Genomic DNA, 25009 nt, shown 5'->3' with positions numbered 1-25009 from the left:
TATTACTGGAAAGAGATGCTCAAGCAGAGGAAACAAGGAAGGAACCACTTCTCTACATACTCACATTCCTTATTTACCCCTGAGAATATTTTCATTCACTCCCAGACTTTAATTGCCACACATATGCTAACGTCCAAGTCTTAATGTACAGCCCAGTTCCTTCTCCTAGACATCAGACCTGGATTCAAATGCATGATGCCTTACAAGCAGCTCAAATTTAAGTTCAAAACTAAATTGATCACTTTATACCCTATCCCAATCTTCTCTTCTTCCACTGTTTTTTCTTTTCTTTTCTTTTCTTTCTTTATTTATTTTTTGAGACAAGAGTCTCATTTGTCACCCTCGGTAAAGTGCTGTTGAGTCACAGTTCACAGCAACCTCAAACTCTTGGGCTCAAGCGATTCTCTTATCTCAGCCTCTTGAGTAGCTGCGAGTACAGGCACCTGCCACAATGCCCAGCTATTTTTAGAGATGGGGGTCTCACTCTTGTTCAGGCTGGTCTCGAACCTATGAGCTCAGGCAATCCACCCACCTAAGCACCCTAAGAGTGCTAGGATTACAGGTGTGAGCTACCATGAGCCAGACCTCTCCATTGTTTTCTATTTCAATGAGTGGCACCCCCATCACCTAGTCTCCTAAGCCTGAAGTCCAGCCTTCCTCACCAAGCCACCTTCAACAATTCTCATCTCATCACCAGTGTCCTCAAGAGCTTCAATTCATCAAAGATCAGATCAACACATCTGGCCCAGTGTATGTCAAATAATGCTGTACATACAGCCATAAAGGAGACAGGCTGAATCCTAGTAGGAGATGGGAGGTAAACAAAAGGACAAGGTAAGTTCAGATTATGATAAAAGCTATGAACAAAACAAGGCAGGGTTGTCAGAGGCACTACTAGACAGGGACAGCCAGAGAAAATGTCTCAGAGAAGACTATATTTAAGCTGAATCTGAATGACAAACAGAAATGAGTCTCACAAAGATCTAAGCTGAGTGTTTCAGACACATGGAGGACCCAAGTGTAAAGGTCCTAAAGCAGAAATGAGCTCGAGGTGTTCCAGAAACAGAGAGAAGGCCGATGAGGCTGGACTTTGGAACCAAGGAGGAAGGCAAGTCAAATGGGCTCAGAGGGAGGCAAGGGTCAGATAGGACCTTATTGGGCACCATGAAAGTAATGAAAAGCCAGCCAGTGGAGCACCTCAGGAAGGCAACTAACACAATCCAATTTGAACTTTTATTAAGATCACTTCAGCTGATAAGTGAAAAAAACGGTTTGGGAGAAGGGCAAAAACAGGCAGTAGAAAACTGGTCAGGAGACTAATAATACAGTATAATAGTCCAGACAAGAGGGGGTGGTTCTTGAGATGGGAGGAAATAAATTCTGGATATAGTTTGGTGAATAAAACTTGCTGGGAGATTAGATGTTTGGGAGCGGGGGGGAGAATCTAGAACAATTGAACAATTGCTAGATTGTTTTTAGGTATCATTTACATATATATTAAATACAGTACGTGATTTAATTGGTTTTGACAAATGCCTATGGAAATCCAGAACATTTCCACTCTAAAAAGTTCTCTCCACATCACTTCCCAGTTAATCCCCTTCCACCAAAGAAGTGATGCCTATCCAATTTCTCCTACCACACACAGGTTAGTTCTCCCAATTCCGAATGTCTTATAAATGGGATCATTCATTATGCACTATTTTTGTGCCTGGCTTTTCACTCAGCATATCTGACATTAATCCTCATTACATGTATCAATAGTCTGTTCCTTTTTATCATGGTCTTCCACTGTATGAACATATTGGTATGTTTATCCATTCCCTTGCTGATAGACATCTGGACTGTTATAGCATTCAGTTATTATGAATACAACTGCTATAGACATTCTTTTTTTTTTTTTTTTTTGAGATACAGTCTACGTCACCCTGGGTAGAGTGCCGTGGCGTCACAGCTCGTAGCAACCTCAAACTCTTGGGCTTAAGCGATTTTCTTGCCTCAGCCTCCCAAGTAGCTGGGACTACAGGCAACTCCACAAGGCCTGGCTATTTTTTTGTTGCAGTTATCATTGTTGTTTAGCGAGCCTGGGCCAGGTTCGAACCCACCACCCTCGGTGTATGTGGCTGGCGCCGTAACCACTGTGCTATGGGCGCCGAGTCTGCTATGGACATTCTTACATAAACTTATATGTGGACATTTTCATTCCTCTTGGATAAATACCTAGAAAAGAAACTGCTGGGTCATAGGGCAGATAGATGTTCAACTTTTCAGTTTTCCCAAGCGGCTGCATCATTTTATACTGCCATCAGCAGCAAATCAAGTTCCAGCTATCTGACTTCTAAGGGTTGTGCTTGAATAACTCCACCTATGCCACGAGCAAACTTACATTCTTTCACCTCTTCAAATACACTTCTTTCTCCATCTTTTTTTTCCAGGCCTGTAGATATACTCCCAGGACACTTTCCTCCTCACCCCATCCCTTTTGTTATTTATTCATTCAACAAATATCCTGAAGAATGAGAAAAGTTGAGCTGACCAGAGTGTTCTGGATAGAGGAATGAACATATAAAAAAGCTCCTATGGGCGGGGGACAAGCTTACCACCTTCACAGAGGACTGAAGAAAGTGAATGCAACTGGAGGACAGGGAGCAAAAGTAGCAGCAGAGGTAGGCTGGAGCCAGGTTCTTCTGGGTCTTGCGAATCAATGGAGGAGTCTGGACTCCCTTCAAAGTGCTACAGGAAACTAGCACTGAAACTAGCTCTGAAAAGAGCTGACATAGGAGAGAGACAGATGACTCCTGAATGCTCTGGGCAAAGTGGAACAGAGGCAGGCAGGAGGAGAAATGGGGAGGTCATGTTAAGAGGTCATCACAATGTTCCAGGAAGGGTGATGGAGGCTAAGAAGATAGTGGCAGCAGAGGTGAAAGAAGTGTCATATTATGGAAGTTGTGTTAGGGAAATAGAACTAACAGTCACTTAGCGATGGATTGAAGGGGGTTAGAGAAAAGGAGGAACCTGATCAGAGAAACTGGGTAGGTGGCAGAGACATTTATGGAAAAGGGGACAAATATAGAGGAAAGAATTTATGAGGATTAATTATTCACCTTTGGAATTATGAAGCTTTAAATACTGTGAGATATTCAAGCAGCTGTGTCAAGCAGTTGAGGGAGCTAGAAAAGGTCTATCTGAATAGATCAATATGGGGTCAACAGCTTATGGACAATCATGAAAGCCTAAGGATACACAAGATCATGCAGGAGAAAGCAGACTGAAAAAAGAAGGCCTAGAGAATGCCAATGGTCAACCAGAAAAAGGGTACAACAGGCCACAAAGGTGGGATGAGACAGCCAAAATAAGCCAGTTGATGAGGAGGTACATGGTCCTCCTCTGAGAAGCCTCCAGTGACCTTTCAAGTCAAGGTTATACACCTGCACAGCATCTTCTATTCTCCGTCAGAGCACTTTTATTTTCTGGACCTTTTTTTTCTCCCAGAGGTGGGGTCTCGGTCTGTTGCCCAGGCTGGAATGTAGTGGCACAATCAAAGTTCTCTATAACCTTGAACTCCTAGGCTCACGCGATCCTCCTGCCATAGCCTCCTGAGGACCTGTGACCATAGGTGCATGCCACTACACTTGGCTAATTTTTTTTTTTTTTTTACCCTTTTGTAGAGACAGGAGTCTTACTATATTGCACAGGCTGGTCTCCAACTCCTGGCCTCAAGTGATCATCCCACCTGAGCCTCCCAAGTGGCTGGGATTACAGGCTCTCAGAGCACTTTTGATACCCACTTAACTGCCCTTCTCTACTGGGCAGATATTTGGGACATCAAAGCGAAAGGATTGGCAGGGACCAGCTCTGCTCTAGTTCAGTGTCTTGGGTACACAACATAACACAGAATGTTGGTTTAATGGATAGCTACCATTTTCTGATAGCCACCACAGCAGGTGGCTTTTCACTTGCTACGTTAGTTCTTTTTCCCAGCAGTGCAGGGGAAGATGTATCTCTATTCAACAGATGAGGAAACTATTGCTCAGGCAAAAAGCACAAAGTCACTCATACCAGAGTGAGGTCACACATCCTCCTTCATATGCTCTGTGGCCTCCATTAAGCTCATCACATGGCATTTCTACAGCAAGAGTGCCCTTTCATATTACTGCCAAAGGGTACAACGTCTGTCCCCAGGTAAATTGGCCTGCCACAGCACTAATTCAGAAAAAAGCCCAGACAAATAATCTGATTCTTCCTCTTCAGAATCCCTATCCTTGTCAGGAATAATGACCGTTCTCCAGACTCTCAAAGTAATCCTTCATTACTTCCTTAGGGCACTTTCAAACCTAGCAGTGAAATCTGGGCTTTTCTAAAACTGAGTTTTGGAGTAAAAGAACTTAAGACTCTGGGCCTTAACTCTTTTTAATTCTAGAAACCAACTTTAGTCACCTATCAGAACTTTCCTCCTACATCTAAAAGGCTTTACTCTAACTGAACAACTACCTAATGCTGAACATGGCAAAAGAAGAGTTTTTCCATGTCCTCCATTCTAGACCAAGACATAATCAGGAGGAGTGAAACCAGTAAGACCTAAGAAGCCATCATCTTTGTGAAAAGTATAATAGTAGTACCTTAAGTCAATACACTAGCACCCAGAAGCTTCCTTCCTTTGTCCAACTACCAATCCTCTGATAAGAGCCTGGGGTATAGCTGACAAAGAACAGAGTTCTACCCTTGATTCTGTCAATATAAAGCTACATAACTTTGGGCAAATCATCACCTCTTTCTTGAATTGCAAAGCCTAAAAGGGTCAGACTAGACAATTTCCTAAGTTTCTCCCAGCTCTAAAATCCTACGGAGTATGGAAAGGGTGGGAGAAGTCATGCTTGGATGTCAGCTGGCTGGGAAAGACTGAGAGAATGAGCCCTTTTGGCTCTGGGTAACAAAGCCTGTTTGACTTGCACTGTTTTCTCACCCACCCACCCCCGCCAGAGTCTCTGCTTAGGGCTATCCTTGCTTCCTTTTACATTACCACACCCAAGTTCCACCCAGTCACTTGGGATTCTCTATTTGAAGCAATACCTAGCAAAATGCCCTACAAACCAAATTCACTATTTGCTGGCTTCATTCGAAGCATTAACAAAGCACAATGATTCCAACACTCCAATCCAACTCCCTAGCAAAGAAACTAACACAACCAACAAATGTTCCCTACATTGCCCAGTACACATCTCTACATTTTTTTATCCATATGATTTTTTTAAAAGCGGACAACAGTCCTCTTTCTTAGCCTTCACAAGGTACCACATGATCTCCCTAAAGTTCTTTTGAGCCAGGTCCCTATTCACAAAGCATAAAGATATAAACACCGGGAAGACTTCAACCCACTTCCATGCTTTGCATTGATTCTTAAGATGCTCAGGGCTAAAGGAAATTACTTTAATACCATTTTCATCCATCCCACAAATCAAGTTCAACCGTTTTGTGGCAGAAAAGGTTTCAGAACAGGGAACATCTTTGTGGCTACTCTAAAACAGCAACCTCCCCAGTCCCTATCTTTTCTTTTTTATTCTTGTCACAGCTATTATCACCACCTGATGTTCTTATTCATCTGTTGTTTATAGTCTCTATCATAGGTCCTTTCTTGCCCACCACTGCATCTCCTATGCTTAGAACAGTGCCTATAAACACCTGCTAATGAAAATTAAAACACACACAGGAGGACCTTAACCCACATTCAGGGATGTGATGTTCCAGTGTGGAAACCATCTTCCAATCAGGCTGACATTCAAGTGTTCCATGAATTTGAACAGCTCACATGTACATACTGGAATAAGGGTTATTTTCCCCTGTAGCTAATGTTTTCTCATTCTTCTTTTTTTTTTTTTTTTTGTAGAGACAGAGTCTCACTTTGTCACCTTCGTAGAGTGCCATGGCATCACACTGCTCACAGCAACCTCCATCTCCTGGGCTTAAGCGATTCTCTTGCCTTAACCTCCTGAGTAGCTGGGACTACAGGCGCCCGGCTATGTTTTCTCATTCTTAATACCCCACAATGAAGCTTCAGATAATAAGCCACAGATAGACCAATAACTCACATTATAGTTCATTTTCCTGCTGGGTAGTGTGTGTTACCTACAAAGCAAACATAGCTTTAGTGCAGAAAAGTACTAATTGTTTTTGTTGCTATGAGAACCTTTTCGCCCACAGTGCAAGTACCATGGGTGTTAAAGGACATTCAACCACCTAACCAATAATTAAGCTACCCAGTACAATGTGACCAAATTATGCTCTTATTATAAAAAGTTTGATTTTGTTATATTGTATTCCAAATGTATAAAGTTGGTGTACTGTTTTATTTCAACATAAATAGTTTTATTACTTTGTTTTGTTACTTTTTTATACTTCCACAAAAAGAAAAGGGAAGGCAGGAGAGTCAGAAGCCCTGAACAGATCTAGTAAATACTAAGATGACTTAAACATACTCCCCCCTCCCCCAAGGAAGAGTCCTTAAGGGACATTAGGGCAAAAATTGTCTTTGGTAAATATACCTTTTGAGTCTCACCTGGTCAAAATGAGAATAGTCACCATAATACGACTCTGCGCATTGTAAACTAGGAACACAGACAGGAAGAGACAGACAGCCCTTTATGTTTTATATCACTCTCTGAGCTGATTAAAAAAGTTTTCAGCTCAAGACATATGACAGAATTGGGTTTAAAAAGATTTATAGACTAAATCTCAAGTATACTGACAAAATTGACCAGATAGGGAGAGTATAAAGGTTTAGAAAATTTCCAGGGGTCACAAAAGTGCAAGCAGCCACCAAACTCATGCTTTCCAGTATTTTACCTGAATCCAGATTTCAGCTTTAAAAAAATAAAAGAGGAACACAGCAAGAAGCCTGGATTCCAGGGCCACATCTACCACTAGCTGATTTGTACCTTAAGCAGGAAGTTAACAGATCTAGTACACTACAAGCTTTGGAGCCAAGGGGAGGAAGGTTACATTTAAGCCTTCTCACTAGCCCTATGACCTCTCAAGGAAAGGAAGGATGATCAATCTCTCAGTTCTGCTGGGTAGATGTAAGACAATTCAAAATGCTTTGGATAGGTTGGGTGCAGTGACTCACGCCTATAATCCCAGCACTCTTGGAGGCCAAGGAAGGTGGACTGCCTGAGCTCACAAGTTCGAGACTAACCTGAGCAAAGTGAGACCCCCATCTCTAAAAAACAGCCGAGCATTGTGGCAGGAGCCTGTAGTCCCAGCTACTTAGGAGATCAAGGCAAGAGAATCGCTTGAGCCCAAGAGTTTGAGGTTGCTGTGAACTATGATGCTATGACACTCTACCAAGGGCGAAAAAGTGAGACTGTCTCAAAAAAAAAAAAAAAAAAAATGCTTTGGACAGAGTCTAGCATAAAATTTTTTTATACAAACATTAGCATTTTTTCCTATCTACAGGATGAGTAGATAATCCAACTCTAATTTCTTGGTATAAATATATGTGATCCCTTCAATTATATTCCATTTTATTTTAGAGTTAAAAAAAGTATACCGCTAAATATGGAACCTAAAAGCTGTGTCTCCTGACATCTTACCAATTTTGCTAACCTTCTCTTACATGAACACACACACACAAATTACCTCGCTAGAAGTTTTATAACAATATTTTTCTCATAAGTTGTAAGACACGCATAAGATACTTTGTGATAACTGCTTACAATCTGAGTAACCAGGATTTTTAAAATCCCACACTGAACACAAGTTGTAAGACAAGCATGAGATACTTTGTGATAACTGCTTACAATCCGAGTAACTAGGATTTTTAAAATCCCACACTGAACACAAGGTAGTAACTCAAATCCTAACAGAATAAAATGCTTATGTGGGGAAACTCCAAATAATCTGTGTAGTTGTATTAAAGTGTCTGCCTATGTAACAAAGCTATGGTAACATACAAGAAAACTTCCACTAAACCATTTCCAAATCAACATTATGAGCACACACTCCTGTCCATCACACATCATAGTACTAGAAATTTAAGAGAAATCCTGAGGTTGGTCTAGAAGTACTCACCAGTCAAAAGCATGGCCTAAGGCCTTCACACATCATAAAATTAGTGAAACTAATTTGGGCTCTTCAGCATCTGAGAGTGAGCACTGGGGCTACTACTAAGGAATAAATCGGGGATGCAGACAATTAGTGCACCCTGAGGTGACAGTTAATTCCATTAACACACCATCTCACAGGAGATATTATGGCATTCCCCTCCTCCCACTAATTTGAGAATACTGAAGCTGGAAATTTCAAAAGTTAGCTAAATGTCCCTTGAAAGAACTTTAGTAAGATCCCTCTACAATCTCCTATACACACATAGGAAGATGTTGGAACTCCTCTGAGCCAAGCAGCATACACAGATCTAATCAAAAGTTACCCACATTCCCCAAGCAGCCAAAAGTTCTCTGACGTCTTTTTACTGATAACTTCTTCCAGAAAGACAACAAAAATATAAAGTGCATTCTGCATCAGCTAGAACAATATAATACATTTTCTGTTCTGAAGCACAGAACAGCACCTGGGACTTCTGTACCCTGACCAAGTTGTAGTATGCTCTGTTGGAAAAGGAAGAGGTTGGAAACTAAAAGATTGGCTTTTGAAAATCAGCTAAGCTAAGTAAGCACAGCCTGCATTTCTCAGAAAAGCTGCCTATGGCTAAAATGAGAGCACAACTTAAGACGAGACTAAAAAACAAAACCACAAGTCCGTGCAGTGTGACCTGGTAGGATTTTCATTTAACACGTGAGAAAATTGGGGCACTGAGAGGGTAAGTAACTTGCCCGAGGCTGCGGATTATTTGGTGGCAAAGCTGGAAGTACATCCCTGGTCTCCTGGGTTGGAATTCAGTACACTTTCCCCATCCACCAAGCTGCTACCCCTGTGAGATGTTTTATAAAACTCTTCACTCTTCTCTGAAGCTGTTAACATAAGGGTCCAATTATTCAACGATCAGCCTGTTAGATAATAGGTCGAAAATTCCATCCATCTTCGAGGGGAAAAAAAACAAGGGGGAAAAAAATCCTAATTTTGACCCGACACCTGAGCTCAAACTAAAGGTTTAAAGGTAGACAGTGCTAGTATCCCACAAAAACAGACAATAATCCCCACCCACAAACCCAGGAAGGCGGCCGCTCCTGCGCACCGCCCCTACCCCCCACCCAACTAAATTCCACTCCCATCCCCACGCACAGAAGACACTGCATCTACAGTCGCAGCCGGAGAAAATCGGCGGCGTGGGTCACTTTCATTCAACCACCACTTTCCCCTTCCGAAGGAGATAAAAAGCTTAGAGCCTCAGGTCCCCAAACGAGCGCTCCCTCGCCCACGGAGACCCCCGCAGCCCACACCAGCCTGGCTCCCGGCGGCGGGGGAGGGGAGAAAGCCCCACACAGGAAGTGTGTCCTGCGCTCTGCTCCCCGCGCCGAGACCTTGCGCTCTGCCAGCGGGTACCTGCCCTCCGCCCCCAACAGGCGAGAAGTAGCTGCGTCCACATGGCTATAAACGGCCCCGTCCCTCCTGCGGCCTGGGAAGCGCTCCGACTCCCGGGAGCCCCAGCGAGGCTCCTCCTGCCCGGCCCTCCGCCCCGCTGGCCTCGCCTCCAACCCGCAGCGAAGAGGCGAGCGTCCCTAGTCCCCCGGGGCAGCTAAGGAACCCGGGACAAGTGCCGCTGACCCCGCCGACCCCAGGGCGCCGCCCGCTCACGCCCGCCGCCTTTGCACCCAAGGCCGTGGTGAGCAGGTACCTCTCCCCCCAACCTGCACTCTCAAGCTAGGACCGGACTGAAACACCTCAGCCCTCTGACGCCACGCCGGACCCCTTAGCCTCAGCACCTCGAGTCTAGGCCAGGCCCAGGACCCCGCCCCGCACTCCTGGGTTTGGCCGGGCACAAACATTCCCCTCAGCACCCCAAGTCCTGGCGCGCAATCTGGGAGTCTTAGTACTCCCAGGTCGGGCCGGGACCTCTGCCTCTCAAGCCGGACACCCCGTCCTGGCCCAAGCAGCCAGGCCCGACCCTTTCCCTCCCCGGTCAGGCCTGGACGGCAGTTACCTGAGGGAGCCCCCCGCCCCGTCCCTCGGCCTCCGCCGGGGGCGGGAGGGGAGGGAGCGGCGGCTGCGGCGGGCGGCGCTGAGCGGGGTGGGGGTGGGGGTGGCTCCGCCGCCTCCAGCTCGGGCACCCCGGCCGGCGGCGGGCGGCCCGGGGCCGCGGCCCCTCGAGGCTCGCTCCGGCCCGCGCGCTCGTTTCTCGGTCGGGCGCACCTCAGGGCGGGCTCCCCTGGCGGAGGCCGCGGCCGCCTCGCAGGGGCCGAAAGCGGCTGGGTTCGGGGTTTTTTCTCTCCATTCTCCCAACACACAGGAAATAACAGAGCGTCAGGTGACGGCGCGCGGCCAATGGGGAGGCTCTGGGCCGCAGCGCGCGGGCGGGCGGGAGGGCGCGGGGCGGGGCGGGGCGCGCGGCGGGGGCGGGGCGGCAGGGGGCGGGGCCGGGCGCGCGCGTGCCCACCCGCGTGCGGCGGCGTCGAAGCCAGCGCGCGCGGGGCTGGGGCTGCGGAGACCTCAGCTCGAGAGACCCTAGCTCAGTGGCCGTGTCCCACAGGGCTCCTGTTGGGAGCTTCAGGACCCAGCAGGCTGCCCTCCCAATGCCATGTTGGCCCGCGCCTGGGGCCGTCTTGCGGATGGCCACAAGCCAACTTTTTGGGGAGTTGGTGGCCCGTAATCTCTCATTAAGATTTCTGGAGTTCCCAGGAGACTCCGACGCCAGAATCGCGCCCTTGATCTGGCAGCCCGCGGGCCAGGGGCTGGTCTCCTCCTCGTGACCTTTTCAGTCGCGAAGGGCATAGGGGCGGCTACTGCCCGCCAAGAGTCCTTTGGGCCCAGGGCAGCCTGCCGGCCTGGTTCTCTTGCCGCCTCTGCCCGTGGCGCCAGGTGTCCTTGGATGTAGGACTTGGTTTCCCTCTGAGCCTCAGTTTCCTCCGCAATAAAAACGACGAGGTGGGGCCCAGCTCACGTGGAAAACAGATACTCCACAGACGACAGCGGCATTTCTGCAGCTGCATTACAAAGCTGCAATGCCTGGCTGGCAGGACCCAGGTTCCATGATTGATTTGGAGATAAGGCAGAGTATTTGCAGTGCCAAGGCTTCAGCCTGGTCCTAGCCTTCCTTCGTAAACCTGCTATGTTTATAGAGGAAAGGAAGGGCTTGACTTTTTAAGAAAAGCTCAGCTGTAGAACCACTGTGTGAATGTTGATGCCATGTGGCCCACTGCCATCAAAAGAAAGAGGGGCCAGGTGCAGTGGCGCAGGCCTATGGTCCCAGCACTTTGGGAGGCTCATACAGAAAGAATGGTTAAGGCCAGGAATTCAAGACCAGCCTGGGCAACACAGCAAGACACCAGTATCTGCAAAAAATAAAATTAGCCAGGCTTGGTGGCATGTGCCTGTAGTCCCAGTTGCTCAGAATGCTGAGGTGAGAGGATCCCTTTACCCCAGGAGTTTGAGGGTAGGGTGAGCTATGACCATGCCACTGCATTCCAGCCTGGGCAACAGAGCAAGACCCTGTCTCTAAAGAAAGAAAACAGAGAAGGCCAGAGAGGGCAAGATATGACTGGTGTATTTGTGATATTGCCTTTGACCTCTGACCTGGCCAAATACTCTCCCCACTTTGGGCCTCAGTTTCCTGTTGAAGAAAATTTGCATTAGATGTCCCTAATGTTCATTAAAATTTCTGATTCTAAATAAGGTTCCCATCTGTCCTAGATGTTAGGGGAGTATGTGGCTTCCTCTCCTGAAGCAACACCCAACTTGAAAATAAATTGGGATCAGAAAAGTGCTTCAGGCAGGAGATGGAGACTGACAGGAACCAGGTGTGGCCTAGGGCCTAGATTTCCGGATACTTGAGGTACATGATTCCCCAGAGCCTGGCTTTCCCCTTTCACCTTTCACCCCACCTAGCCAGAGGCATTAATGCTTTACTTCATCTCAGGCCACCCAAAGCAGGTCCCAGAGGATTGGAGGCAGAGGCTGAGGTGGTCTTGGACCGCTGGCAGGAGGAGGTGGTTGGGGAAGGCAGTGATTTCTCCTGGCTTTTTTCTAGTTTCTTAATGTAGAAGACAGTTCCAGCACAGGTCGGGAGTATTCCTGGGGACCTGATTCCCCAAACACTTCCTGCATGCCAGGCAGAGTGCCAGGCTCTTCCAGGGCAGAGCTGAGCAGGCTGCTGGGCCCTGCCCTCTGGCTGTTCCATTGTTCTTCTAACTGTAAGTTTCATTTTCAAATTCTCAGGCCCCAAGACTTAAGGCTAGTGCCTGGCTTCTGCTTCGGTTAGAGCTGCAGAGGGAAAGATAGAGGAACTCCCGGTACAGATCCATGTTTTCTGAACAAAAATGGGAGAATGCAGGGGAGCTTCCTGAAGGCTGAGTGGTGGTGACCCCCTCAATTTCTTGAGAAAATTCAAGAAGAAAAGTGAAGCCCTTTTCTTTATAGGAAAAGATCCCATCATTCCACCCTTCTTTCCCTTCTTAGCTCACTCATGTCTCAGATAGGAAGCTGGGAGGATGGTGACAGTCTGGCACAACTGCATTCAAAAGGGAAAGAATGCAGACAGATAACCAGAGTCTAGGCTCTTGTCAACTCCTGCCTCTCATGACCCAATAATCCCCTCCCCACCCTTTCAGATCCTACCAGAACATTGCCCATCTGACCCTCACCTAGAAACTTCCCCAGACCTAGGACCAGGCCAGCAGGTCCTCTTTGTCCCTGTAGCCTGTCACTTTCCCTTTTGGTACCATTTGGGAAAAAGAACATGTATAGGCATAATGGCCAACAGACTGATTTGGATTATGGTTACTCTTGTGCTGTGTGGCCTTGGTCCCTTTCCCTCTCTGAACCTTAGTTTCTTTAGCTGTAAAATGGAGAAAATACTACTTTACTTGTATGGTATTGTAGTAATCTAAAGAGATCTGCATAAACACTTGAGGACAGTACTAGGCACACGTTAACACTAGGCACAGTTCTATGATGTGGATACAATGACATGTGAGCAGACTGTGGCTCGGAGACAGTAAGTTACTGCCCAAGACCCTGTAGTGGCAGAAGCTCAGTAAGTGGGCACCCCTTCCTCTTTGATCACAGTGGTCTCCCATTGTTCTCTCATAGCCTCAAATGCATGGATCCTGTTTTCCTACCACACTGGAGCTCTTTAAGGAAAGGACAGTAGACCAGTTGGGGTTTTGTTCCCTCTCTCCTAACCCAGTCTACTCAAAAAATACTTATTGAACTGAATCAGTGTATCAATTCCTGGAGCAAAATTAATCCTTTCCCTCCTCTCTGGCTTAAGGATGGCTTTTGGAAACCCTGTGTCACTCCTTTTATTGCAAACTCCTCTGCCCTCCTCCAGGCGCTTGGGCCACTCCGGAATTACAAATGGAGCCTTCTGCCTCTAGGTCACTGATTCTGCTACCATCTGTCAGCATGGATTGATTGAGGAGACTGGCCCTGCTCCGCAGATCAGTGACTTGTGCGAAGTGAGCCAGGGAGTCGGTGCCTTCAGCAGCAGGCAGATGTCCTTTCTCTCACTTACTGGCTCTCTTGAGTGCACGTATAGCCCTCACCTTTATCCTTCAACAAGCCCCCACTCTCCTTCCTCTTGGGAAGGACCACCCACTACCTTGAACATGCAGGATGAGGGAGGCCTGGATTTCCTGCTCACAAGCTCAGGCCTTAGTTTTCCAGGAGGCAATATACAAAAGCCTCTGGTTAACAGAGGAGGAGACTCCTCACAACATTCCGGTCCAAACTGCAGAGGTGGGGGTCCTTTGTGGGCAGGCCTTCATTCCACATGGAGCCCCTGCTGTGTGCAAGGCTCTGACCAAGCACGGGGTCTTAGAACACATTCTGTCTAGGGCAAGGTCAGGGAAGGCTCTAAAACTAAGAGAGGAAGGGCTTCCAAACAGAGGGCCAGGGAATGCCAACACTTAGGAGGTGTGGGGAATAGCCACCTGCTATGTTCAGGAGTGAGTGCCCAGTACAGGGGTTGGGGAGAAAGGCTGAGGCGGCAGATTTGGGCAAGAATGGAATCCTGTAGGCCCTTATTATCTGTGATGGTAGTCTAGGCATGAATTTGTTTCACAGGTCTCACAGTAGCACCTGCAAGAGACCTCTGCTTCCCTTGGGTCTCTAACATCGTAAGCAGAATAGGGTACCATGTCCACGAAAATGATGTCAATGACAGTGATACAGCCTAGAGCAGTGGTTCTCAACCTTCCTAATGCCACGGCCCTTTAATACAGTTCCTGTGGGTCATGACCCACAGGTTGAGAACTGCTGGCCTAAAGGAACCCAAGCTTACTATGAACCAGGCACTATGCAGATTGCCTTTATCATCCTATTTAATATTTGCAACAACCGATGAGGTTGGTACTATTATCACCCTCATTTTACAGATGGGACCACCAAGGTGCATGCAGAGAGTTTAAGTAACTTATCCCAAGTCACATAGCTTGGAAGAGGCCAAGCTGGTATTCGAACCCAAGTCTTCAGAGGTTGCAGTCTTAACCACTAAGCTTCCCAGCACTCAGTAAACAATGGAAAGATGAATACGGACATAGAAAACCAGTGGGTCCCAAAGTCTGCAGGCAGATAGGGAAACAAACATTAGAAGACAGCAGGGTCAGTGCCAGCCTGTCCCACAGGAGGTAGGCAGTTGGGGGCCTCAGACTTTCAGACCCCACACCTGGAAGACCCGGCCCGGCCCGGCCCAGCCCAGTGGCCCAGCTGCTGTGTATCAGCTTGCTTGTCTTCCCACGGGACAACAGTGGTAACACCCAAGGAGATACCAAGAAACAGCAAGCCCCTGCAGCCTGGTTGCCTAGGAAGTCACCCCCCTGACTCCCACCCTCACACTCACTGCCCCTGGATTCTCACTAGAGTTACTAACATGGTGGTGCCAGCACAGGTCCCTGAGCTGGAGCTACCCTGGCCTCAGCAATGTGTGACCTTCAGCAACTCGTCCAATGGCTCTAAGTCTCAATTTCTTCATCTGTAAAGTGGGACAGGTAGAGGGAGGGGTGAGTGCTCTGCCTGCCTCCAGGGTGTGGGGCTGTACCCAGGGGATCACATTGGCTCATCACAACAGCCCTATCAGGCAAGGTTTGTCATCTTCATTATCCAATGCAAGCAAGGGGTGCACAGAGGTAAAGAGACTTGCCCAGGTCACACAGCTAGCAAGAGGCAGACCTGGGATTTGAACTCAGCCTTCTGGATCCTCAGTTTGAGTCATTCAGCATTACAAAGAGTTAAAGAAAAAGAGTGAAGAAAAAATGATCTAACAATAGTACTGACAAAGGCATGTTCTAAGCACCTTACCTGCATTAACTCGGGATTAATACTTGCAACAACCCTATGGAGAAGATACTATTCTTAGCTAATTTTGCAGATGAGGAAACTGAGGCACAGAGCAGGTAGGAGGGGGCAGAGCTGGAATTCTCAGGCTGCAGAGCCCCTGCCTCGCTTTATCACAGGACAACAATAGGGAGGTTCCTTTCCATTGGGATTATTTCTGCTTGAAAGCTCAAGACTTTCAGCCACATCATTGTCTGGGCTCCGCAGGAAGGCAGTGCCGCATGCTGAGGCATGCTGGGAAAAGACTTTGTTCCATCCTGTTTTGTTGACATGCTCTTCATTTTTAAGCCTGAAACCTAAGCTTCCTGCTATGAATTCAAACCGTGGAGAAAAATGCAGCCATGATAACACTATGACTTCCTGAGCCTTCAGTGTCCCTGTGCTTGGGGCTCCATATGTGTCACTTAACCTTAACCTTCACAACACCAGAGCAGGCCCCCATTTCACAGCTGAAGACAATGAAGCCCAGAGTTGCTAAGAAGATTCCCAAAAGTGCACAGCTGCTAAGAGGTAGATTTGGGATTTGCCCTCAGGTTCTTGAGAATCCTGACTCTTGTCCGTATCTGCCGCCTCCCCCCAGAGGCATGAAGGTTGGTCTTGTTTGCCAGTCATTGAATGAAATGTTTCTGCCCGTCTTCTGCCATGGAATGACCCTTCCATGTCAAGATTCCTGGGCCACCTAGAAGGACCCAGGATGCAGAGATGGATGCCGAGAAATGCGGACAGACGTTCCACTCTGTCTTACCAGTGACTTGGGAAGAGCTGCCCTGCCAGCGAGGCAATTGTCTTCTGGAAGCTGCCATGCCTGTGAGGTTCCTTAACACTGCCCTGCATCCCCCTGAGAGAGGATAACTGCCGCAGCTGCCCAGGGAACAGAAAGAGGGAAGAGCCACAATTCTCCAACTGACTGCAGCCTATTTTCTAGCCCATCTTTCCCTGAAGCAAACTCGCTACAGTTATCCAAAGCTGGTTTTGACCTTACTCTCCCTGGTTCAAAAGTTCAGAATTCAAGTTTATTTCCATCTTCGTGGAATAGAAAGCCCTTGTCTGGGTCTGCTCACCTTTCCAACCTTCTTTCCATAGCTCATTCTACCTCTCTGCCAAACCTACCAAGTTGTCTCCCTGTCTTGTGCTTGTCCTCCCTACAGATGGAAACTGTGCCTTCTTTCAAGTCTTACCCAAATGCCATCTCCTCCATAATGCCTTACCTTAATACTTATCATACATTCGTTCAACAAACATTTGACTGATCCCTTATCAGGCATTGATCCAAGGGTCCCTACTGTCATGAAACTTATGGTCCCATGGGATGATTAGAGAGAAAAAGAATCATCAAATCAATAATTGGTTGATAACAGCCATGATATGCATTAGTAAGAAAGTGAGGCAGGGCTTGGCACCCGTAGCACAGTGGTTACAGTGTTGGCCACATACTCCGAGGCTGGTGGGTTCGAACCCAGCCCAGGCCAGCTAAGCAATAATCACAACTGCAACAGAAAAATAGTCAGGCGTTGTGGTGGGTGCCTGTAGTCCCAGCTACTCGGGAGGCTGAGGCAAGAGAATCACTTAAGCCCAAGAGTTTGAGGTTGCTGTGAGCTGTGACACCACAGCATTCTACCAAGGGTGACATAGTGAGACTCTGTCTCAAAAAAAAAAATAAAGAAAAAAGAAAGTGAGGCAGGTGCACAGGTATATATCAGGGACCTTGAGTCTTGGGGATCCAAGACATTTGGGCTGAGACCTTAAGGACAGATAGGAAATAGCCACATGGTAAGGTTAAAAGAGAGCTCCAGGCAGAGCGGGCATCACGTGGGCAAACGCCCTGAGGCAGGAGAGACCAAAGAAATTTCCAGGAAGAGAAAGGAGTCCACAGTAACTTATGTGAAATGAGAAAGTTGGAGATGCAACCGGAACAAGATGGTACAGGTCACAAGAGACTCTGGGACTTCATCCCCAGGCAAAAGGAAAAAGTGTTGAAGGATCCTGAGCAGAGGACACAGCCCACATTCATTTATAAGTGATCTTGCCCTGTGGCTGACCCTCTTCTGAGAAGCCCAGGCCCCACATCAAGTCACCTGTGAACCTCAATCATCTGGTCGTTTGGATGCAAGTCTTTGCATCCCCTCCTCCTAGACTGAGCCCTCGGGATAGGGCTGAGCACTTGTTCTCCGGCCTTACCATATTAGCCAGCCTAGGGCTTGACACATAGAGTTGCTTCAGAAATGTGCAGGAGGAACTAATGAACAAGACAAGACAGTGTGCCAGCATTTCTCCTGTAAGGGGAAGGGTTTTAGTGAGGCCACAACTCAGAGAGCAGAACCAGTCTCCCATCAATGTCCAGGTCCAAAATCAGCACACAGCATGACAGTGCACAGACGTCTGCCTGTGGAGGTCCTACGAATGACCAGAAAAGGCTCTCAGCACTTGCAAGATGCTCTCCAGTTGACACAGCATATTTCACATGAGCAATCTGAGCCCTTTGAGGTGGGTGTGGTTATTGCCCCACTTTACAGCTGAGCAAACCGAGGCCCAGGAAAGGGCGGGTCCCCAGCAACTCATGGCAAAACCAAGACTAGAACCTGACCAAAGTTCAGGCTATGGATGGCCTGCACAGGGTTAAGACAGCTTTCCAGATATTTCTTTCAGAACTATTTTAAAGTGACATATTTCCTCAGGATGTCTGTCACGCCAGCAGTGGGAGCCAACACACCAATTCTCAGAGGCTGTTCCCTCTGCGCATCAGATCCACTCACACAGCTCCCGGGCCCTGAGGCTGGTGCCGTTTAGCCAGCACCTGCTAAAGTCCACACCGAGCCCTGGGCCCTGGCAATCTCCTCCTGCGCCCTAGGCAGGTGCCAGCTACATGCTGAGGGAACAGAGGAACGTGAGCTGACTGGAGAGGCCAACAGCAGAGAGCATCCCTACAGCACTCCCATATGCCGGCATCACCTGCATTAACTCGCATCGCCATAGCGGTACAAGCCAAGAACTATTGCATTTATGAGTGTGGAAACTGAGGTTCTGGGCAATAAATACTATAATTAGCCTGAGAACACAGCTAGTGTGCAGCAGAGCCAGGATATGCCCGTAAGCAAACCCATGTACCAGCTAAGTGAGGGTGAGCAAAGACTGCTTGTGCTGGGGGAGCGGTCACTGGATGTTCCTTGGGAGCCATGACGGTGCAGGGGCACCCCCGCAAGCGTGATGATCACTATTCCCATTATCAATACATCCCCCGTGAACAAGTAATGACAAGCCAGCGTGATGACTAGCTCAGTATTGTGTTAGCAGGGGATTACCATGTGTCTACCCCGGGGGTCTCTGGGCTCCCAGTATTAGAATCTGCCACAGTAAGAGGTGGGTGTGAAAGAGCAAGGAAGGGCATAGGGTGCTGTCACCTGGAGCAGGCTCCCTAAGTTCTTGGAGCCTCAGCCTTTCCATCCATAGAACAGGGACATTAACACTGCCCACCTTGAAGGGTTGTGTCTACACAAGTGCTCGCTCAGCAACCATGCACCTAAGTGCTTCTCCACTATTCCACTCCGACATGCCCCCTGAGGTGGTATCATTCACCCCACAGGCTCAGGATAGTGAGGGGTCCACAATCACCCAAAAGACACAGTGAGAGATGGAGTGAGCCGGGTCTGACCAATTGCAAAGCTTGTGCTGAGGGGAGGAGGGAAGGTAAATGAGCCACTCAGGTCCTCCCTGGCAGTCAGCCTCCTGAAGGCAGGTGTGGACCAGAAATGGTGCCCCAGCCCCACAGACACCACCTGTAGGGAGGGTGCATCAAATGGGGCTGGGCAGCCCTGTTCTCCCTAGGAGCTGCTATCTGCTGGACCCTCTGGGTCCCCCACCCCAGCCCAGGCAAGGTGGTAGTGAGGATTGGAGGGGCTGGGAAGGCTGGGCAGAGGTCGCTCATCTTTGGGCTGACTGCAGAACAGGGGCATGGGAGCATCCCTTCTGGAAAAATCAATGGACAAATGATACCACCCAAGTCACAACCTACATGGAAACCATCCAAGAAAGTCAAAGCAACAAGAGCATCACAGCCCCTTAGAGCAGCAACAGACTGCTGAGAGGTGAGCAGAAACCGAGGTCTAGCATGGTGACTCTGCCATGTGTGAGGGTGTCTGGGAGGCTCATTTGCAGTAGTGGGTGGGCCCTTCCTGCCTCACATTCGGCTGTCCACTTCCCTCTGGTCTGACCCACACTGACCAAGGGGGCTGGCTTAGCCTCATCTGGAAAATGACAACTCTCTGGAGCTCTTCCTTGCACACTTCTCTATTCTGGGAGAACTGGGTCCGCTCTGCCCCCACATGTAGGTCAGAGTGGGGACAGAGCCCGTGTGACTCACAGTAAGTGTTCATAAGTCTTTGCTACTGACGCCAGCCACAATTAACATCTCCATTTTATAGTTAGAGAAACTAAGGCTCAGAGGGATTGAGTGACTGGCCCAGATACTGGGTGCTAGAGCCTTCTCTCTGCTGGGCTGGCATTTTTTTTTTTTTTGAGACAGATTCTCACTGTTGCCCTGAGTAGAGTGTCATGGCATCATCGTAGCTTACAGCAACCTCAAACTCTTGGGATCCAGTGATCCTTTTGCCTCAGCCTCCTGAGTAGCTGGGACTATAGTGCCTACTATGTCAGCTTTTCTTTTTTTTTTTTTTTTTTTTGTAGAGACAGAGTCTCACTTTATGGCCCTCAGTAGGGTGCCATGGCATCACACAGCTCACAGCAACCTCCAACTCCTGGGCTTAAGCGATTCTCTTGCCTCAGCCTCCCGAGTAGCTGGGACTACAGGCGCCTGCCACAACGCTCGGCTATTTTTTGGTTGCAGTTCAGCCGGGGCCGGGTTTGAACCCGCCACCCTCGGTATATGGGGCCAGCACCTACCAACTGAGCCACAGGTGCCGCCCTATAGTGCCTACTATGATGCCCAGCTAGTTTTTCTATTTTTAGTAGAGATGAGATCTCACTTTTGTTCAGGCTGGTCTCAAACTCTCCAGCTCAAGCAATCTACCCACCTCTGCCTACCAGAGTGCTAGGATTACAAGTGTGAGCCACTGTGTCTGGCCAAGGGCTATCTTTTTTCAAGCTAACAATTATTGAGTACCCCTAGTAAGCAAGCTCTGGGCTGACTACTTTGTGAGAATTATCTCATATAATCGTCACCACAGTCCTGTGATGTAGGCACTATTATTGCCCAAGAGCACCAAGACTCAGAGAGGGCAAGTGACTTACCTGAGGCCACACAACTGGCAAATGGCAGAGCCAGGATTGAACCCAGGCTGTCTGGCCCCAAGCCCTTAACCACTCCTCTGTGCTTTCATCTGGGGGACTAGCCACCCCAGTCTCTTGCAGCAGCTTCCAATCATCTCAGGGTCTCAGCCTGGAGAAGCTGCTGCAGGACCCCTCATCCAAGTCAAGGACTCCAAACTGCTTCCCCAGCTATGTGGGCTCCCCCTCAGAACATGGCCTGGGTTGGTCCTGGGCCCTAGGAGTCCTGACACTCCAAATTAAAAGAAGATCCAAGCTGGTCCTTAATGTCAAATATGAGGCAATCTGGGAATCCCAAAACTACGAGGCAGCCTGGGAGGCCTGACTTGGGAGAAGTTAGAAAAAGTTAGCTTTACAAGATCCTGGAGAATGTCTGAAGTGCTAAGATAAGACATAAACACATCCGGAAAGCAAGTCTGCAATGACAGATGTTTGTGTGGAACTTGCCCCGTCTGTCATCAGGTCATGTTCTCCCACTGCCAAGAGAAACAGGGCCCCTCTCCCCTTCTGTGGACTTTAGCCATGCAGTGTAACCTGTTCTTATACCTCAGAATCTCTGCTCTTATATTTCCTGCCACCCTCCCTTGTTAGCCTGGCAAACTCCTACTCACTCTTCAAGGCCTTCAAATGCCATCTCCTCTGTGAAGCCTCTCTTGATTGCCCTGTCAAAATTCACAGGGGTACCCAAAGAGAACTTTTTTCATCTTGCCTTGGAGTTCCGGGCATAGCCAGCTCCCTCATAACCCCACCTGCCATCAAATGAGCACCTGCCACATGTAGGTGATGCACCTGCTGTCTCCTTAATCCCTGCAATAAAACCTGCAGGGAGGGATTACTACTCCCAGGTCACTGCCTTTTGAAACTGTGCCTCTGAGAGACTAAGTATCTTGCACAAGGTCACACAGCTGAAGCATGTATGGAAAGCTTTAGCTCGGGACTGTCTGACATTCAGCCTCCTGGGGGCCATGAGATTGGGCGCATACAGAGGGAGGGTCTGTGCTGTCACCTGTGTGTGTGCTGTGATTCTCACATCTTCACCAGGGGCCAAGAGGGTGCCAGCTTCATGTGGGAGGGCACTGTGGACCTGGGCTCGGTGGCATGAGCCCAGGATCAGCGGGCCTCTTGCTGTCACTGCCCAGCCTGGTGCTCCCAGCACCTCCGGCCAGAAGGTTCTCAAGCCCAGGGCCTGGAATGGACCCAACATCTTGGCCTTGGGGAGAGTCTGTCCATTGTTCCTTCCTTTTCCACCTGGCACAGAGAGCTCCCAGGGTCACCAGAGCCCCGTAGGCCCTCAGGGTGGTGTGGCCCCAAGGCCCAGGCTGTAAAGGCAGGCAGCTATTCCTCACAGATAGCCCCCGGGCTCCAACTCAGGGCCACACCTCCTCTGTGAAGCCTCTCTTGAGGCTATAGCTCAGCCTGTCCCCACATGCCATTTAGATGGGGGTGCCCAAAGGGAGTGAACCCATCACACCACATAGGACATGAGGAGGGGAAAGCTGTCCCATCCTGGTGGCTCCATTTCCTGGGGGATCTGAGTCTGGGTCTGCTTTTCTGAGCTCCAGGCACAAACTGCTCTACACTCTGCTCTGGGCAAGCACCAGGGATATACAGGGGCTGCCTTAGAAGTCCTTGTACCTGAGGATATCCACCCGGGCTCTGCACCCAAAGACCCAAAGGGGCTGTGAGAGGGCACAGGGGGTGGGCATGGACCAGTCCCCAAGCCCACCCAAGCAGGGGAGGCTGTCTGGAGGAGGTGAACTGAGTCCAGAGGATTTGACCAGACAAAAGAGGAAGTGGTGAAGTCCAAGTGAGGGACCAGCTCCCGGAAAAGAGAGACTAGAAGGAGGCCCAGTGTGTGTGACAGGTTGGGCTCAGCTGGCTATAGCCTTCCCCTGACCCTCTATCTGGAGACACCTCTGCCTTGGCTTCTCAGCTCATAACTCTTAGTCCCCGCTGAGCCTGACCCTGGTAAAATTAATCCTGTCCTGCGTTCTATGGAGGCCTGCTCCAAACATACTAACCACCTGTGTCCATGTCACTGGGCCTGCCAGAGCCTGTGTCAGGCCAGAGCCTTGGGATATGGCTTCTTCCTGGCTCCAGGCAGGTTCAAAGCTCCCTGCCCTCAGGGACCTGTTGGAGGAGTCAAAGTCCCAGGACACTTTACCAACAGCCCCTGGCTGCGGGGACCTTTGCCAACCTCTAGGCAGGCCGGGCCAGCACTAAAGCCAGGGGTGTGCCCAGCTCTGGCCTTTACTCTGCAAAGCCTCTCAAAGCCTCCGTACTAGGCTCTCTGTCTCTGAGTGCCTGTGGGAAACAGCTGTGGGCAGCAGCAGGCTTCAGAGCGCTTCAGAGGCTGTCCAAGTAAGTGAGCAATGCAACTGTGACCCTGGCTGGGGGCAGAGACCTGGGTGGAAGGCTGGGGAGTGCTTAGTGCTCCTGCAGGGCGAGGTGAGGACAGGCTGGCCTGAGAAGAGGAGGGGTCTCAGCTCCTCCTGCCATGCCGGCCTGTCTCCAGCTCTTCACTATAAAACAAATGGAAGAAGCACACGCCAGACAGAAAAAAAAAAGGAGTAACAAATAAAGCCCCTACGGCCCCACACAGGCTCTTGGCGGGCCTGGGCCAAGGCCTTGGCCTGGGTTACTTGCTGCTGCTTTTCCTGGGAAACCACCGGTGCCAAATTTGCATTTACCACAAACAGAGACAACACAATGTCATAATCCTTCTCCTGTCATTCTCCCCTCTCTTCCTCCTCCCACTTCAGACACACACACACACACACACCCCCCACACGCTAACACAAAATGACGGCTCCCTCGACAGCCTGAATGAGCAGAGCCCTGGATCTGCCTCTTCATTGTTGGCGTTTCTCTTTAGCCCTTGCTCCGTGCCCAGCGCCCATCTCGCAGCAGACCACCCACTGCCCCTCCTTTGTCCCGCATCACTGCTGACAAATGGCCTGCTGGAGGGGGAAGAATATGCCTGGAACTAGGGGGTGAGAGGGAGAAGCCAGCTCCCACCCCTTGCCGCCTCTGCACCCGCCCAGCTGGGGTCCCAGCCACGGATGGCAGCTAGATCAGGGGACAAGGACATGGGGACAAAACTCAGCCTCTGGGACTCTGACCCAGAGCTCTGCCCTCCACACCCCTGCTGCTGCTCAGCCCCCTCACCACCCCCCGCCCACGCCACCAGCCCCGGCACTGCTCTGAACGTCTCTGCACTCCCCACCCTCCATGGCTCTTTATGGCAGTTTCAAAGCTGCAGCCGCCACTCCAGCATCCGCGGCCTTTGATGGGGACAAGGCAATGAAGGCTGCCCAGGAGACCCCTGCCAGCCCTGCCCTGGCCTGCCCAGCCCCTGCCCACCCCCCGGGAGCCTCAGGCCAGGGTAGCGCCGTGCAGGAAACACCCAGCGGGCACAGCTCGCACGCCTGAGCAAACTTTCATGACCGCGGGAGAGGCACCACACACACCGTTACCTTTGCAGCGGTATCATCCCCTGGCACTTGCCCCAGACCCTCTGACAGCCTGGTAACCACCAGGGAGGAAAACAACTCCTGAGCCGAGCTAGGGAGGAGGGGAAAGAAGAGAAGGAAAAGGAAGGGGGACAGTTTCCCAGCTCTCAGGCTCCTCGCGGCTCCTCCTGCCCAAGCCGGCAAGTGAAGTCACAGGGCTGGGCGGTGACATCAGCCAAGCCTCTGACATCACAGCCCCTGCCGGATCTCACCTCTACAGGGTGGAGATGGAGGAGCGGTAGGGAGGTGGAGGAATGGATGTTGGAAGGACAGGAGCACAGGATCCTTCCATCACCCCCAACTGTGGAGAGCTGTGCCAGTGGGGGGTGGGCAGGGGAAGGGCGAGTTCATGGGGAGAATATGTTTCATCTCTACAGATATGGGCGATTATGTGTTTATTTGCAATTGGCCCCAGAGTGAATGGCTTAAAAGGGGCAAATGTTCATCATGGGTGAGCATCGCAGCTCACTGCTGCTCTTGGAGACCATGGGGTGAAGGCAAGCACAACTGTTCACAGAGCACTCACACTCTGTACAAAGGCCAGAGAGGGCTCCGCTTTACCTGGCAAGGCTCAGAGAAGGAAGGCTGTCCCTGAGGCTGCACAGCAGGAAGATATGCTGAGATCTGAGGCCAAGAATCAGAAAGAGGGTGGGAAAGGGCTGGCTGGGGCCAGCAAAGAAGCCCAGAGCCTAAAAGGCCAGCTGGGCAGCTTCAGGGCTTTCAAAGCCTTCATGGCCCACTGAATGGACACCTAGGGTCTGATAACTCAGCCCAGG

At 49.7% G+C, this 25009-nt stretch overlaps 1 protein-coding gene and 1 pseudogene across 2 annotated transcripts in view; one reads left to right on the top strand and one right to left on the bottom strand.

Annotated features, from left to right (window-relative positions):
- TCF20 (transcription factor 20) overlaps positions 1 to 10407 on the bottom strand; it is a 99795-nt gene extending 89388 nt beyond the window's left edge. Inside the window, exon 1 of one of the 2 annotated variants that reach the window (XM_053586306.1) lies at positions 10094 to 10407. The gene's annotated coding sequence lies outside the window, so the exon portion shown is untranslated. The remainder of the gene's footprint in view (positions 1 to 10093) is intronic. The other variant, XM_053586305.1, reaches the window with a different exon arrangement.
- Positions 9310 to 24153, top strand: LOC128580865 (uncharacterized; annotated as a pseudogene).
- The last annotated feature ends 856 nt before the right edge of the window (positions 24154 to 25009 follow it).

The sequence above is a fragment of the Nycticebus coucang genome, chromosome 3, assembly GCF_027406575.1.
Source record: "Nycticebus coucang isolate mNycCou1 chromosome 3, mNycCou1.pri, whole genome shotgun sequence".
NCBI lineage: Eukaryota > Metazoa > Chordata > Mammalia > Primates > Lorisidae > Nycticebus > Nycticebus coucang.
This window is presented reverse-complemented; position numbering and strand designations above follow the sequence as displayed.